We start from the raw sequence: 17,922 nt of genomic DNA, 5'->3' as shown, positions 1-17,922 counted from the left end.
CTAGTGTAAACCCCTTCGCTGTATAAATGCCAATGGTCCCAAAAATGTGTCAAAAGTGTCCGATGTGTCCGCCATAATGTTGCAGTCCCAAAAACAAAACAAAAACAAAAAAAAGGGGATATTTATTATAGCAAAAAGTACAAAATATTATGTTTTTTTCAAAATTGTCGCTCTTTTTTTGTTTATAGCGCAAACAATAAAAAACGCAGCAGAGATGATCAAATACCACTAAAAGAAAGCTCTATTTGTGGGAAAAAAAGGACGTCAACTTTGTTTGGGTGCAACGCCGCACGACCGTGCAATTGTCAGTTAAAGCAACGCAGTGCCGAATCGCAAAAAATGGCCTGGTCATTCAACGGCCAAGTCTTCCAGGGCTGAAGTGGTTAAAAGGAGTTGTAAACCCTCGTGTTTTTTCACCTTAATGCAGCCTATGCATTAAGGTGAAAAAACACCTAGCAGTGACCGCCCCCCCCCCCCCCCCATTTTACCTACCTGAGCTCTGGAATTTCACCCACCGGAGACGTTCTCTTCCTCTGCCTGGGGTTCTCCTCTCTTGATTGGATAGATTGATAGCATTGCAGCCATGGGCTCCCGCTGCTGTCAATCAAATCGAATGACGCAGGCTCCGGGGGGCGGGGCCAAGTCCGGCATTCGTGTCTGTGGATGCAAATGCTGGCCTCGGGAGCGTGCCCGCAAGGTAACCCCCCAGAAGAGCGCTTCTCCTAGGTGGTTATCTGATGCGGGGAGGAGCCGTGAGAGCCGCAGAGGGACCCCAGAAGAGGTTGTGCAAAACGAGCTGCACAGTGGAGGTAAGTATGATTTTTTTTTTTTTTTTTTTAATAAAAAACATAAGAGCCTTTACAATCACTTTAACCACTTCAATACCGGGCACTTATACACCTTCCTGCCCAGACCAATTTTCAGCACTGTCGCACTTTGAATGACAATTGCGCGGTCATGCTACACTGTACCCAAACAAAATTTTTATCTTTTTGTTCCCACAAATAGAGATTTCTTTTGGTGGTATTTGATCACCTCTGCGGTTTTTATTTTCTGCTAAACAAATTAAAAAAAAAAAAAAAAAAAGAAAATTTTGACTTTTTTTTTTTTTTGATTCAGTTACAAAACTTTGTAAATAAGTAAGTTTTCTCCTTCACTGATGGGCACTGATGATGGGAACTAATATGCGGCACTGAACACTAAGAAATGGTACTGATGGATGCCAATCAGTGCCAAACAATAATGCCTGCCAATTGGTGATGCCCATTGTGGGCACTGATTGGCATCCCTGGTGGTCTAGGGTGGCATACCTAGTGGTGGGCATCCCTGGTGGTCTGGTGGCATCCTCGGGGGGCTGCGCTGATAATCAATCAGCACAGACCCCCCCTGTCAGAGTAGCAGCCGATCAGCTCTCCTCTACTCGCGTCTGACAGACGCGAGTGAAGAAAAGCCGATCACCGGCTCTTCCTGTTTACATCGTGATCAGCCGTGATTGGACAGGCTGATCACATGGTAAAGAGTATCCGTCAGAGACTACCTAGATCGGAGTTACGGTGTGTCAGATTGACACAGCGCAACAACGATCGCCGCAATGCGCGTCCCCGGGGGCTCGCAGCGGCTTAATAATTTTAATAACCTGAAAATGTCATATGACATCTGGTCAGGGTATTGAAACCACTTTGCTGCCGTCGTTTTGCTATATAGCAGGTGGCAAGTGGTTAAAACCCCTTCCTGCCCAAGCCAATTTTCAGCTTTCAATGCTGTCACACTTTGAATGACAATTGCACGGTCATGCAACACTGTACCCAAATGACATTTTTATCATTTTTTTTACCACAAATAGAGCTTTCTTTTGGTGGTATTTAATCACTGCTAAGTTTGTTATAAAATTTTGTAAACAGTTAATTTTTCTCCTTCATTGATGTGTACTGATGAGGCGGCACTGTTGGGCACTGATAAGGCACTAGGTGACACTGAAAGGTTGCACAGGTGGGCACTGGTTGGCATTGCTATGCACTGGCAGGTGCCACTGGTGGTCACTGGCAGGCAGCACAGATACTTGGGTGTCAAACTAGAAGAAGTGGAAATGTCCTTCGCGCTAATGCGAGAAATAGTGGAATAGTGACAACAAAATATCAAAAATAATCTAACGTGAGCAATAATAGTAACTAAATGTGATGATGTCTAAAATAGACTGCAGCAAAATCAAAAATGTTCACATTACACTCTAATGACCGTGAAGATGAAAGGATCTCGCGCATCAAATCTTTCACCTTGTATTGTGGAACGTGACTCATACATATGTGTAAAAGGAAAATAATTACACCTGAATAGACAAATATGCAAATATCGTGATATTGAATGAATGATAAAGTGTAAAGTTCATAATAGCGAAGTGAATCAGCTGGGATCAAATAAGTGGGAAAATTTGTAGATATTAATGGTAATCTTCATATAGAAAGTCCCGGTCTTATCAGGCTCTCAGAACTCTCACCTTAAGAGAAGTTAATTCAGGCATCGATGGATTTCTTTTGGTTGGCACTCTGCGTTATAGCATGATAGTAGTCCAGGTTTAACATCTGTTAGTGGCTGATTTGTCTTCTCAATTAATGTGAGGATAATCTATTGAAAAAGATTTCCCACCCAGGCTCCACCAGCCCGGTGGGGTGAAAAAGGGGGAGGGAAGAGAAAGAAGCCTCCAATGGTGTAGTATAATGGATGAACTGCTTTATGATTATCTAAAAAGTGGTCTCTTACATTTAAAAACTGTTAAAATAGCATTAAACAGAAGGAGCGGCATCTGAGGCGCATCCTTACGTGACTTCCGGTTTACGTCTGCTCTCCGCCACGCCCTACGCGTTATGTCACCGCTCGTGACTTCATCTGGGGACGTAACGTGTAGGGCGTGGCGGAGAGCAGACGCTGTCCCTCTGACAAAAGCCATTGATTGGCATTTTTTTTTCTGCTCGCGCTGTTAGCACGAGCAAAAAGAAAAGGCTGATTACTCATCTTTTGTTTACATCACATGATCAGCTGTCATTGGCTGACAGATGATCACGTGGTAAGGGGTCGAGATCGACCCCTTACTCGCCGAGTTTCATTGACTCGGCTGATCACAAGAAAAAAAAAAAAAAAAACCCTTCTGTGTGTAGCAGCCTCCCCAGCACCCCCTAATTACTTACCTGAGCTCCATCTCTGTCCAGGGGAGGGTGTGGTTGGGATCACTGGCAGATGCTGGGGGTGGGATCACTGGCAGATGTTGGGGAGAGAGTGGGAACACTGGCAGATATCGGGGGGGGGGTAGTTGGGATCACTGTCCCATGCTGGGGAGGGGTGGGATCACTTTCAGATGCTGGGGAGGGGGTGGTTGGGTTCAATGGCAGATGCTGTGGGGGGGGGGGGTCGGATCACTGGCAGATGCTGGGGGGGATTGGGATCACTTTAAGATGCTGGGGAGGGGGGTTGGGATCACTTTCAGATGCTGGGGAGGGGGGGTTGGGATCACTGGCAGATGCTGGGGGGGATGGGATGGATTACTGGCAGATGCTGGGGGGGTTGGGTGGGTGGGATCGCTGGCAAATGCTGGGGGTGGGATCACTGGCAGATGCTAGGGTGGGGGGGCGGTGGGATCACTGGTAGATGCTGGTGGGGTGGGTGGGTTTCACTGGCAGCTGCTCGGGGAGTGGTGGGATCACTGGCAGATGCTGGGGGGGTGGAATCACTGGCAGATGCTGGGGGGGTGGAATCACTGGCAGATGCTGCGGGGGGTGGAATCACTGGCAGATGCTGGGGGGGGTGGAATCACTGGCAGATGCTGGGGGGGGTGGAATCACTGGCAGATGCTGGGGGGGGTGGAATCACTGGCAGATGCTGGGGGGGGTGGAATCACTGGCAGATGCTGGGGGGGGTGGAATCACTGGCAGATGCTGGGGGGGGTGGAATCACTGGCAGATGCTGGGGGGGGTGGAATCACTGGCAGATGCTGGGGGGGGTGGAATCACTGGCAGATGCTGGGGGGGGTGGAATCACTGGCAGATGCTGGGGGGGGTGGAATCACTGGCAGATGCTGGGGGGGGTGGAATCACTGGCAGATGCTGGGGGGGGTGGAATCACTGGCAGATGCTGGGGGGGGTGGAATCACTGGCAGATGCTGGGGGGGTGGAATCACTGGCAGATGCTGGGGGGGGTGGAATCACTGGCAGATGCTGGGGGGGGTGGAATCACTGGCAGATGCTGGGGGGGGTGGAATCACTGGCAGATGCTGGGGGGGGTGGAATCACTGGCAGATGCTGGGGGGGGTGGAATCACTGGCAGATGCTGGGGGGGTGGAATCACTGGCAGATGCTGGGGGGGGTGGAATCACTGGCAGATGCTGGGGGGGGTGGAATCACTGGCAGATGCTGGGGGGGGTGGAATCACTGGCAGATGCTGGGGGGGGGGGTGGAATCACTGGCAGATGCTGGGGGGGGGGAATCACTGGCAGATGCTGGGGGGGGTGGAATCACTGGCAGATGCTGGGGGGGGGTGGAATCACTGGCAGATGCTGGGGGGGGGGGTGGAATCACTGGCAGATGCTGGGGGGGGGGTGGAATCACTGGCAGATGCTGGGGGGGGGGGGGTGGAATCACTGGTAGATGCTGGGGGGGGGGGTGGAATCACTGGTAGATGCTGGGGGGGGGGTGGAATCACTGGCAGATGCTGGGGGGGGGGTGGAATCACTGGCAGATGCTGGGGGGGGGTGGAATCACTGGCAGATGCTGGGGGGGGGTGGAATCACTGGCAGATGCTGGGGGGGGTGGAATCACTGGCAGATGCTGGGGGGGTGGAATCACTGGCAGATGCTGGGGGGGGGGGGGGGGAGTGGTTGGGATCACTGGCAGATGATTCGAAGAGGTGAGAGGTATCACCTTTAGATGCTGGGGGAGGGTTTCAGATGCTGGGGGGGGGGTTGAGATCACTGGCAGAGACTGGGGGGTGGGGGTGGGGTGGGATCACTAGCAGATGCTGAGGAGGGATGCGTGGGATCACTTTCAAATGTTGGGGGGGTTGGTTGGGATCACTGGCAGATGCTGGGGGGTGGTTTGGATCACTGGCAGATGCTGGGGGTGGGTGGGATCAGATCACTGTCAGATGCTTGGGGGGGGGTAGCTGGATCACTGTCAAATGCAGGGGAAGGGTGGGTGGGATCACTGTCAGATGCTGAGGAGGGATGCGTGGGATCACTTTCAAATGCTGGGGGGGGTGGTTGGGATCCCTGGCAGATGCTGGGGGGTGGGTTGGATCCCTGGCAGATGCTGGGGGGGGCTGGCATCACTGGCAGATGCTGGGGGGTGGGTTGGATCCCTGGCAGATGCTGGGGGGTGGGCTGGCATCACTGGCAGATGCTGGGGGGGGCTGGCATCACTGGCAGATGCTGGGGGGGGCTGGCATCACTGGCAGATGCTGGGGGGGGCTGGCATCACTGGCAGATGCTGGGGGGGGCTGGCATCACTGGCAGATGCTGGGGGGGGCTGGCATCACTGGCAGATGCTGGGGGGGGCTGGCATCACTGGCAGATGCTGGGGGGGGCTGGCATCACTGGCAGATGCTGGGGGGGGCTGGCATCACTGGCAGATGCTGGGGGGGGCTGGCATCACTGGCAGATGCTGGGGGGGGCTGGCATCACTGGCAGATGCTGGGGGGGGCTGGCATCACTGGCAGATGCTGGGGGGGGCTGGCATCACTGGCAGATGCTGGGGGGGGCTGGCATCACTGGCAGATGCTGGGGGGGGCTGGCATCACTGGCAGATGCTGGGGGGGGCTGGCATCACTGGCAGATGCTGGGGGGGGCTGGCATCACTGGCAGATGCTGGGGGGGCTGGCATCACTGGCAGATGCTGGGGGGGGCTGGCATCACTGGCAGATGCTGGGGGGGGCTGGCATCACTGGCAGATGCTGGGGGGGGCTGGCATCACTGGCAGATGCTGGGGGGGGCTGGCATCACTGGCAGATGCTGGGGGGGGCTGGCATCACTGGCAGATGCTGGGGGGGGCTGGCATCACTGGCAGATGCTGGGGGGGGCTGGCATCACTGGCAGATGCTGGGGGGGGCTGGCATCACTGGCAGATGCTGGGGGGGGCTGGCATCACTGGCAGATGCTGGGGGGGGCTGGCATCACTGGCAGATGCTGGGGGGGGCTGGCATCACTGGCAGATGCTGGGGGGGGCTGGCATCACTGGCAGATGCTGGGGGGGGGGGCTGGCATCACTGGCAGATGCTGGGGGGGGGCTGGCATCACTGGCAGATGCTGGGGGGGGGGGCTGGTATCACTGGCAGATGCTGGGGGGGGGGCTGGCATCACTGGCAGATGCTGGGGGGGGGGCTGGCATCACTGGCAGATGCTGGGGGGGGGCTGGCATCACTGGCAGATGCTGGGGGGGGGCTGGCATCACTGGCAGATGCTGGGGGGAGGGGCTGGAATCACTGGCAGATGCTGGGGGGAGGGGCTGGAATCACTGGCAGATGCTGGGGGGAGGGGCTGGAATCACTGGCAGCTACTGGGGGGAGGATCACTGGCAGATGCTGGGGGGAGGATCACTGGCAGATGCTGGGGGGGGTAGTTGGATCACTGTCAGATGCTGGGGAGGGGTGGGTGGGATGTGCAGGATCACTTTCAAATGCTGGGGGGGGGGGTTGGGATCACTGGCAGATGTTGGGGGGGGGGGTTAGATCACTGTCAGATGCTGGGGAGGGGGGTTGTGATCACTTTCAGATGCTGGGGAGGGGTGGGTGGGATGCGTAGGATCACTTTCAAATGCTGGGGGGGGGGTTGGGATCACTGGCAGATGCTGGGGAGGGGGTTTGGGATCACTGGCAGATGCTGGGGAGGGGGTTTGGGATCACTGGCAGATGCTGGGGAGGGGGTTTGGGATCACTGGCAGATGCTGGGGAGGGGGTTTGGGATCACTTTCAGATGCTGGGGGGGTGGTTGGGTTTACTGGCAGATGCTGGGGGGGTGGTTGGGTTTACTGGCAGATGCAGGGGGGGTGGTTTGGATCACTGGCAGATGCAGGGGGGGGTGGTTTGGATCACTGGCAGATGCAGGGGGGGGCGGTTTGGATCACTGGCAGATGCAGGGGGGGGCGGTTTGGATCACTGTCAGATGCTGGGGGGGGGGTGGGTGGGATGTGTAGGATCACTTTCAAATGCTGGGGGGGGGGGGGTTGGGATCACTGGCAGATGTTGGGGGGGGGGGGATCACTGGCAGATGCTTGGGGGGGTCAGATCACTGTCAGATGCTGGGGAGGGGGGTTGGGATCACTTTCAGATGCTGGGGAGGGGTGGGTGGGATGCGTAGGATCACTGGCAGATGCTGGGGAGGGGGTTTGGGATCACTGGCAGATGCTGGGGAGGGGGTTTGGGATCACTGGCAGATGCTGGGGAGGGGGTTTGGGATCACTGGCAGATGCTGGGGAGGGGGTTTGGGATCACTGGCAGATGCTGGGGAGGGGGTTTGGGATCACTGGCAGATGCTGGGGAGGGGGTTTGGGATCACTGGCAGATGCTGGGGAGGGGGTTTGGGATCACTGGCAGATGCTGGGGAGGGGGTTTGGGATCACTGGCAGACGCTGGGGAGGGGGTTTGGGATCACTGGCAGACGCTGGGGAGGGGGTTTGGGATCACTGGCAGACGCTGGGGAGGGGGTTTGGGATCACTGGCAGACGCTGGGGAGGGGGTTTGGGATCACTGGCAGATGCTGGGGAGGGGGTTTGGGATCACTTTCAGATGCTGGGGGGGGGGTTTGGGATCACTTTCAGATGCTGGGGGGGGGGTTGGGTTTACTGGCAGATGCAGGGGGGGTGGTTTGGATCACTGGCAGATGCAGGGGGGGTGGTTTGGATCACTGGCAGATGCAGGGGGGGGGTGGTTTGGATCACTGGCAGATGCAGGGGGGGTGGTTTGGATCACTGGCAGATGCAGGGGGGGTGGTTGGGATCACTGGCAGATGCTGGGGGGGGGTGGTTGGGATCACTGGCAGATGCTGGGGGGGTGGTTGGGATAAAAGGCAGATGCTGGGGGGGTGGTTGGGATCACAGGCAGATGCTGGGGGGGGAGGTGGGATCCCTGGCAGATGCTGGGGGGGAGGTGGGGGGGGGTCCCTGGCAGATGCTGGGGGGAAGGTGGGGGGAAACCCTGGCAGATGCTGGGGAGGGGGGATGGGATCACTTTCAGATGCTGGGGGGGTGGTGGTTGGAATCACTGGCAGATGCTGGGGGGGTGGTTGGGATCACTTTGATGCTGGGGGGGTGGGATCACAGGCAGATGTTGGGGGGGTTTCGATCACTAGCAGATGCTGGGGGGGTGGGTGTGATAACTTTCAGATGCTGGGGGTGGGTGTGATCACTTTCAGATGCTGGGGGTGGGTGGGACCACTGGCAGATGCTGGGGGTGGGTGGGACCACTGGCAGATGCTGGGGGTGGGTGGGACCACTGGCAGATGCTGGGGGGGGGGAATCACTGTCAGATGCTGAGGAGGGATGCGTGGGATCACTTTCAAATGCTGGAGGGGGGGGGGTGGTTGGGATCACTGGCAGATGATGGGGGGGGTGGTTGGGATCCCTGGTAAATGCTGGGGGGTGGGTGGGATCCCTGGCAGATTCTGCGGGAGGGGGGGGTCAGATCACTGGCAGATGCTGGGGAGGGAGGTTGGGATCACTGGCAGATGCTGGGGGGGTGGGGTGGGATCACTTTCAGATGCTAGGGGGGGAGGTTGGGATCACTGGTAGAGCCTGGATGCTGGGGGTGGGATAATTGGCAGATGCTGGGGAGGGGGGTGGGTGGGATCACTGGCAGATGCTGGGGGGGTGGTTGGGATCACTGGCAGATGCTGGGGGGGGGTGGGTGCGATCACTGTCAGATGCTGTGGGGATCACTGTCAGATGCTGGGGGGGGGTGGTAGTTGGGATCTCTGTCAGATGCTGGGGGGGGTGGTAGGTGGAATCACTGGAAGATGCTGGGGGGGGGGGGGCTCACTGGCAGATTCTGGGATGCTGGGGGGGGGGGAATCACTGGCAGATTCTGGGGGTGGTGGAAACACTGGCAGATGCTGGGGGGGGGGGTCAGTGGAAGATGCTGGGGGGGGGGGGTCACTGGCAGATGCTGGGGGGGGGGGGTCACTGGCAGATGCTGGGGGGGGGTAGAAACACTGGCAGATGCTGGGGGTGGTAGAAACACTGGCAGATGTTTGGGGTGGTGGAAACACTGGCAGATGCTGTGGAGGGTGGTGGGTGGGATCACTGGCAGATGCTGTGGGGGGGTGGAAACACTGGCAGATGCTGGGGGGGGGTGGGGGGGATCACTGGCAGATGCTGGGGGGGGTCACTGGCAGATGCTGGGGAGGGGGTGGGGTGGGTGGAGATGACTGGCAGATGCTGGGTGGTGGGTGGGATCACTGGCAGATGCTGGGGAGGAGGGTTGGGATCACTTTCAGATGCTGGGGGGAGGGGTGGTTGGGATCACTGGCCGATGCTGGGGGGGTGGTTGGGATCACTGGCAGATGCTGGGGGGGTGGTAGGTGGAATCACTGGCAGATGCTGGGGGGGTGGTAGGTGGAATCACTGGCAGATGCTGGGGGGGTGGTAGGTGGAATCACTGGCAGATGCTGGGGGGGTGGTAGGTGGAATCACTGGCAGATGCTGGGGGGGTGGTAGGTGGAATCACTGGCAGATGCTGGGGGGGTGGTAGGTGGAATCACTGGCAGATGCTGGGGGGGGGCTCGCTGGCAGATTTTGGGATGCTGGGGGGGGGGGGTGGGATCACTGGCAGATGCTGGGGGTGGTGGAAACATTGGCAGATGCTGGGGCGGGGTCACTGGCAGATGCTGGGGGGGGGGTCACTGGCAGATGCTGGGGGGGGGGGTCACTGGCAGATGCTGGGGGGGGGGGTCACTGGCAGATGCTGGGGGGGGGGTCACTGGCAGATGCTGGGGGGGGGGGTCACTGGCAGATGCTGGGGGGGGGGGGTCACTGGCAGATGCTGGGGGGGGGTCACTGGCAGATGCTGGGGGGGGGTCACTGGCAGATGCTGGGGGGGGGGTCACTGGCAGATGCTGGGGGGGGGGTCACTGGCAGATGCTGGGGGGGGGGGTCACTGGCAGATGCTGGGGGGGGGGGTCACTGGCAGATGCTGGGGGGGGGGTCACTGGCAGATGCTGGGGGGGGGGGTCACTGGCAGATGCTGGGGGGGGGGGTCACTGGCAGATGCTGGGGGGGGGGTCACTGGCAGATGCTGGGGGGGGGTCACTGGCAGATGCTGGGGGGGGGGGGTCACTGGCAGATGCTGGGGGGGGGGTCACTGGCAGATGCCGGGGGGGGGTCACTGGCAGATGCCGGGGGGGGGTCACTGGCAGATGCCGGGGGGGGGTCACTGGCAGATGCCGGGGGGGGGGGGTCACTGGAAGATGCTGGGGGGGGTCACTGGAAGATGCTGGGGGGGGGTCACTGGAAGATGCTGGGGGGGGGGGTCACTGGAAGATGCTGGGGGGGGGGTCACTGGAAGATGCTGGGGGGGGGGGTCACTGGAAGATGCTTTGGGGATCACTGTCAGATGCTGGGGGGATGGTGGGTGGAATCCCTGGCAGATGCTGGGGGGGGGGGGGGGGGGTCGGATCACTGGCAGATGCTGGGGGTGTTGGAAACACTGGCAGATGTTTGGGGTTGTGGAAACACTGGCAGATGCTGTGGGGGGTGGTAGGTGGGATCACTGGCAGATGATGTGGGGGGGGGTGGTGGGTGGGATCACTGGCAGATGCTGTGGGGGGGTGGTATCACTAGCAGATGCTGTGGGGGGGTGGTATCACTGGCAGATGCTGTGGGGGGGGTGGTATCACTGGCAGATGCTGTGGGGGGGTGGAAACACTGGCAGATGCTGTGGGGGGGTGGAAACACTGGCAGATGCTGTGGGGGGGGTGGAAACACTGGCAGATGCTGTGGGGGGGTGGAAACACTGGCAGATGCTGTGGGGGAGGGTGGGATCACTGGCAGATGCTGAGGGGGGGGAATCACTGGCAGATGCTGGGGGGGGGGGAAATCACTGGCAGATGCTGGGGGGGGGGGGGGAAATCACTGGCAGATGCTGGGGGGGGGGGAATCACTGGCAGATGCTGGGGGGGGAATCACTGGCAGATGCTGGGGGGGGTGGGTGGGGTCACTGGCAGATGATGGGGAGGGGGTGGGGGGGTGGAGATCACTGGCAGATGCTGGGTGGTGGGTGGGATCACTGGCAGATGCTGGGGAGGAGGGTTGGGATCACTTTCAGATGCTGGGGGGAGGGGTGGTTGGGATCACTGGCCGATTCTTATTCTTGGGGGTGGTTGGGACTACTGGCAGATGCTGGGGGGGGGTTGGGATCACTGGCAGATGCTAGGGGGTGGTGGTTGGGATCACTGACAGATGCTGGGGGGGGGGGGGGTTGGGATCACTGGCAGATGCTGGGGGGGGGGGGTTGGGATCACTGGCAGATGCTGGGGGGGGGGGGTTGGGATCACTGGCAGATGCTGGGGGGGGGGGTGGTTGGGATCACTGCCAGATGCTGGGAGGGGGGTGGTTGGGATCACTGCCAGATGCTGGGAGGGGGGTGGTTGGGATCACTGCCAGATGCTGGGAGGGGGGTGGTTGGGATCACTGCCAGATGCTGGGGGCGGTGGTTGGGATCACTGCCAGATGCTGGGGGGGTGGTGGGGATCACTGGCAGATGCTGTGGGGGTGGTTGGGATCACTGGCAGATGCTGGGGGGGTGGTTGGGATCACTGGCAGATGCTGGGGGGGTGGTTGGGATCATTGGCAGATGCTGGGGGGGGGGTGGTTGGGATCACTGGCAGATGCTGGGGGGGGTGGTGGTTGGGATCACTGGCAGATGCTGGGGGGGGGGTGGTTGGGATCACTGGCAGATGCTGGGGGGGGGGTGGTTGGGATCACTGGCAGATGCTGGGGGGGGGGGGTGGTTGGGATCACTGGCAGATGCTGGGGGGGGGGTGGTTGGGATCACTGGCAGATGCTGGGGGGGGGGGTGGTTGGGATCACTGGCAGATGCTGGGGGGGGGTGGTTGGGATCACTGGCAGATGCTGGGGGGGGTTGGGATCACTGGCAGATGCTGGGGGGGGGGTTGGGATCACTGGCAGATGCTGGGGGGGGGGTGGTTGGGATCACTGGCAGATGCTGGGGGGGGTGGTTGGGATCACTGGCAGATGCTGGGGGGGGGGTGGTTGGCAGATGCTGGGGGGGGTGGTTGGGATCACTGGCAGATGCTGGGGGGGGTGGTTGGGATCACTGGCAGATGCTGGGGAGTGAGGGGGTGGTTGGGATCACTGGCAGATGCTGGGGAGTGAGGGGGTGGTTGGGATCACTGGCAGATGCTGGGGAGTGAGGGGGTGGTTGGGATCACTGGCAGATGCTGGGGAGTGAGGGGGTGGGTGGGATCACTGGCAGATGCTGGGGAGGGGTGGGTGGGATCACTTTCAGATCTTGGAGGGGGGTTAGGATCACTGGCAGATGCTGGGGAGGAGGGGTTAGGATCACTGGCAAATGCTGGGGAGGGGGGGTTAGGATCACTGGCAAATGCTGGGGAGGGGGGTTGGGATCACTTTCAGATGCTGGGGGGGGGGTGGAATCACTGGCAGATGCTGGGGGGGGTCACTGGCAGATGCTGGGGGGGGGGGTCACTGGCAGATGCTGGGGGGGGGGGTCACTGGCAGATGCTGGGGGGGGGTCACTGGCAGATGCTGGGGGGGGGGGGGTCACTGGCAGATGCTGGGGGGGGGGGTCACTGGCAGATGCTGGGGGGGGGGGGTCACTGGCAGATGCTGGGGGGGGGTCACTGGCAGATGCTGGGGGGGGGGGTCACTGGCAGATGCTGGGGGGGGGGGTCACTGGCAGATGCTGGGGGGGGGGGGTCACTGGCAGATGCTGGGGGGGGGGGGTCACTGGCAGATGCTGGGGGGGGGGTCACTGGCAGATGCTGGGGGGGGGGGGTCACTGGCAGATGCTGGGGGGGGGGGTCACTGGCAGATGCTGGGGGGGGGGTCACTGGCAGATGCTGGGGGGGGGGTCACTGGCAGATGCTGGGGGGGGGGGGTCACTGGCAGATGCTGGGGGGGGGGTCACTGGCAGATGCTGGGGGGGGGTCACTGGCAGATGCTGGGGGGGGTCACTGGCAGATGCTGGGGGGGGTCACTGGCAGATGCTGGGGGGGGGGTCACTGGCAGATGCTGGGGGGGGTCACTGGCAGATGCTGGGGGGGGGGGTCACTGGCAGATGCTGGGGGGGGGGGTCACTGGCAGATGCTGGGGGGGGTCACTGGCAGATGCTGGGGGGGGTCACTGGCAGATGCTGGGGGGGGTCACTGGCAGATGCTGGGGGGGGGGTCACTGGCAGATGCTGGGGGGGGGGTCACTGGCAGATGCTGGGGGGGGGGGTCACTGGCAGATGCTGGGGGGGGGGTCACTGGCAGATGCTGGGGGGGGGGGGGTCACTGGCAGATGCTGGGGGGGGGGGTCACTGGCAGATGCTGGGGGGGGTCACTGGCAGATGCTGGGGGGGGTCACTGGCAGATGCTGGGGGGGGGTCACTGGCAGATGTTGGGGGGGGTCACTGGCAGATGCTGGGGGGGGTCACTGGCAGATGCTGGGGGGGGGTCACTGGCAGATGCTGGGGGGGGGGGTGGTTGGGATCACTGGCAGATGCTGGGGGGGGGGTGGTTGGGATCACTGGCAGATGCTGGGGGGGGTTGGGATCACTGGCAGATGCTGGGGGGGGGGTTGGGATCACTGGCAGATGCTGGGGGGGGGGGTGGTTGGGATCACTGGCAGATGCTGGGGGGGGTGGTTGGGATCACTGGCAGATGCTGGGGGGGGGGGGTGGTTGGCAGATGCTGGGGGGAGTGGTTGGGATCACTGGCAGATGCTGGGGGGGGGTGGTTGGGATCACTGGCAGATGCTGGGGAGTGAGGGGGTGGTTGGGATCACTGGCAGATGCTGGGGAGTGAGGGGGTGGTTGGGATCACTGGCAGATGCTGGGGAGTGAGGGGGTGGTTGGGATCACTGGCAGATGCTGGGGAGTGAGGGGGTGGGTGGGATCACTGGCAGATGCTGGGGAGGGGTGGGTGGGATCACTTTCAGATCTTGGAGGGGGGTTAGGATCACTGGCAGATGCTGGGGAGGAGGGGTTAGGATCACTGGCAAATGCTGGGGAGGGGGGGTTAGGATCACTGGCAAATGCTGGGGAGGGGGGTTGGGATCACTTTCAGATGCTGGGGGGGGGTGGAATCACTGGCAGATGCTGGGGGGGGTCACTGGCAGATGCTGGGGGGGGGGTCACTGGCAGATGCTGGGGGGGGGTCACTGGCAGATGCTGGGGGGGGGGTCACTGGCAGATGCTGGGGGGGGTCACTGGCAGATGCTGGGGGGGGGGGTCACTGGCAGATGCTGGGGGGGGTCACTGGCAGATGCTGGGGGGGGTCACTGGCAGATGCTGGGGGGGGTCACTGGCAGATGCTGGGGGGGGGTCACTGGCAGATGCTGGGGGGGGGGGTCACTGGCAGATGCTGGGGGGGGGGGTCACTGGCAGATGCTGGGGGGGGGGGGTCACTGGCAGATGCTGGGGGGGGGGTCACTGGCAGATGCTGGGGGGGGGGTCACTGGCAGATGCTGGGGGGGGGGTCACTGGCAGATGCTGGGGGGGGGGTCACTGGCAGATGCTGGGGGGGGGGTCACTGGCAGATGCTGGGGGGGGGGGTCACTGGCAGATGCTGGGGGGGGGGGTCACTGGCAGATGCTGGGGGGGGGTCACTGGCAGATGCTGGGGGGGGTCACTGGCAGATGCTGGGGGGGGGGTCACTGGCAGATGCTGGGGGGGGGGTCACTGGCAGATGCTGGGGGGGGGGTCACTGGCAGATGCTGGGGGGGGGGTCACTGGCAGATGCTGGGGGGGGGGGTCACTGGCAGATGCTGGGGGGGGTCACTGGCAGATGCTGGGGGGGGTCACTGGCAGATGCTGGGGGGGGGGTCACTGGCAGATGCTGGGGGGGGGGTCACTGGCAGATGCTGGGGGGGGGGTCACTGGCAGATGCTGGGGGGGGGGTCACTGGCAGATGCTGGGGGGGGGGTCACTGGCAGATGCTGGGGGGGGGTCACTGGCAGATGCTGGGGGGGGGTCACTGGCAGATGCTGGGGGGGGGGTCACTGGCAGATGCTGGGGGGGGTCACTGGCAGATGCTGGGGGGGTCACTGGCAGATGTTGGGGGGGGTCACTGGCAGATGCTGGGGGGGGTCACTGGAAGATGCTGGGGGGGGGTCACTGGCAGATGCTGGGGGGGGGTCACTGGCAGATGCTGGGGGGGGGTCACTGGCAGATGCTGGGGGGGGGTCACTGGCAGATGGTGGGGAGGGGGTGGGGTGGGTGGAGATCACTGGCAGATGCTGGGTGGTGGGTGGGATCACTGGCAGATGCTGGGGAGGAGGGTTGGGATCACTTTTAGATGCTGGGGGGAGGGGTAGTTGGGATCACTGGCCGATGCTTGGGGGTGGTTGGAATCACTGGCAGATGCTGGGGGGGGGTGGTTGGGATCACTGGCAGATGCTGGGGGGGTGGTTGGGATCACTGGCAGATGCTGGGGGGGGTGGTTGGGATCACTGGCAGATGCTGGGGGGGGGGTGGTTGGGATCACTGGCAGATGCTGGGGGTGGTGGAAACACTGGCAGATGCTGTGGGGGGTAGTAGGTGGGATCACTGGCAGATGCTGTGGGGGGGTGGTGGGTGGGATCACTGGCAGATGCTGTGGGGGGGTGGTATCACTGGCAGATGCTGTGGGGGGGGAAATCACTGGCAGATGCTGGGGGTGGTGGAAACACTGGCAGATGCTGGGGGTGGTGGAAACACTGGCAGATGCTGGGGGTGGTGGAAACACTGGCAGATGCTGGGGGTGGTGGAAACACTGGCAGATGCTGGGGGTGGTGGAAACACTGGCAGATGCTGGGGGGGGGGGTGGTTGGGATCACTGGCAGATGCTGGGGAGGGAGGGGGGTGGGTGGGATCACTTTCAGATCTTGGAGGGGGGTGGGTGGGATCACTGGCAGATGCTGGGGAGGGGGGGGTTAGGATCACTGGCAGATGCTGGGGAGGGGGGGTTAGGATCACTGGCAGATGCTGGGGGGGGGGTGGTTGGGATCACTGGCAGATGCTGGGGGGGGGGTGGTTGGGATCACTGGCAGATGCTGGGGGGGTGGTGGGTGGGATCACTGGCAGATGCTGGGGGGGTGGTAGGTGGAATCACTGGCAGATGCTGGGGGGGTGGTGGGTGGGATCACAGGCAGATGATGGGGGGTGGGGGGATCACTGGCAGATGCTGGTGGGGGGTGGGATCACTGGCAGATGCTGGGGAGGGGGGGTTAGGATCACTGGCAGATGCTGGGGAGGGGGGGTTAGGATCACTGGCAGATGCTGGGGAGGGGGGTTAGGATCACTGGCAGATGCTGGGGGGGGGGTGGTTGGGATCACTGGCTGATGCTGGGGGGGTGGTGGGTGGGATCACTGGCAGATGCTGGGGGGGTGGTAGGTGGAATCACTGGCAGATGCTGGGGGGGTGGTGGGTGGGATCACAGGCAGATGATGGTGGGGGGTGGGATCACTGGCAGATGCTGGTGGGGGGGGGGATCACTGGCAGATGTTGGGGGGGATGGGATCAGTAGCAGCGTTGGTGTGGGTTGGGATCGAAGTTACTCACTTGCACTCTCTCAATGTCAGCTTTGGACTCTATGCTCCATGTTCCATGTACGCTCCGGCTCCCTTCACAAGTCTCCAGGTCACTATCCCAAGGTGGGGTCTCCTTAGACCTCCCTTGGCTCCTCCCCCTTCACTCTACCTGGCTGGTCGGCTGACAAAAGCTGATCCAGCAGCATGTTATCAATAAGATGCACAGCCAGAGATCGTAGGGGAGGAGTCAAGGGCCGGGAGAACACAGGCCACGCCTGCTGGTGAGAGGCGGGGCCGCGAGCTGAAAGACAGCAGAAATGAAGGGCGGAGCCTGCAGCAGAGACTGCCAATCAGGTGCGAGCGCGCGGCGAGAGGACGTTACCTTAGTGCGTCACTCTGAGGGAGGTGCAGTCTGCGTCCAGCCAGTTAGAGGAACAGAATGATTCGCCAGTTCTCTGTCACGCCCACCTTGATGTCTCCCTAAAGGAACGCCTTTGATTGGTAAGAGGGCGGAGATTGTACTAGGGGATTTAGAGAGATAGGGGCGGGGATTTACTGAAGCCGCGGCGGACATATTTAGTATTGGATTGAAGGAAACTTATCATGGGCGGATCTAGGCCGGTGTCTTATCGAATTCAGTCCCCTATCATATAGTGTCCTCCCTGTACTGCGCAGGCGCAGTACGGAGGACAAAAGAGACTCCGAAAGTCTCCGAAGTTCAACAGCTGATCGTCAGCTGTACACGGCGCCTGCGCATTTATTCTTACCCTATGTCCAGGATCATTCCCTACTATCCAAGTGGACATAGAGTTAGAATAAATATTTGCCGAGCGCAGCGAGGCCGTGCCCGAAGCGTGGCGAGCGAAGCGAGCCCGCGAGGGGCCCTCTTACACTGCCATCGCTAACAGGTGCCCGAGCGCCGTGTACAGCTGATGGTCAGCTGATCAACTTCGGGCATTTTCGGCATCTCCTGCTCCTCCGTACTGCGCAGGCGCTGCGCCTGCGCAGTACGAGGCGGACACTATCTGATACGAGGACACTATATGGCAGAACACCGGCTGTGCCCCCTCATCCCAGATTTCAATGGCACCTCCCACCCACAACCCTTCTCCAATCCTGACGCTGCGGAGGCTGAATTTAATTTTACGTCGGTGTTGTGATAAAGGTGTTAATAGACGTCTCAGGAGCGGAGTCGTG

Source organism: Aquarana catesbeiana, linkage group LG04 (assembly GCF_042186555.1).
Source record: "Aquarana catesbeiana isolate 2022-GZ linkage group LG04, ASM4218655v1, whole genome shotgun sequence".
NCBI lineage: Eukaryota > Metazoa > Chordata > Amphibia > Anura > Ranidae > Aquarana > Aquarana catesbeiana.
This window is presented reverse-complemented; position numbering follows the sequence as displayed.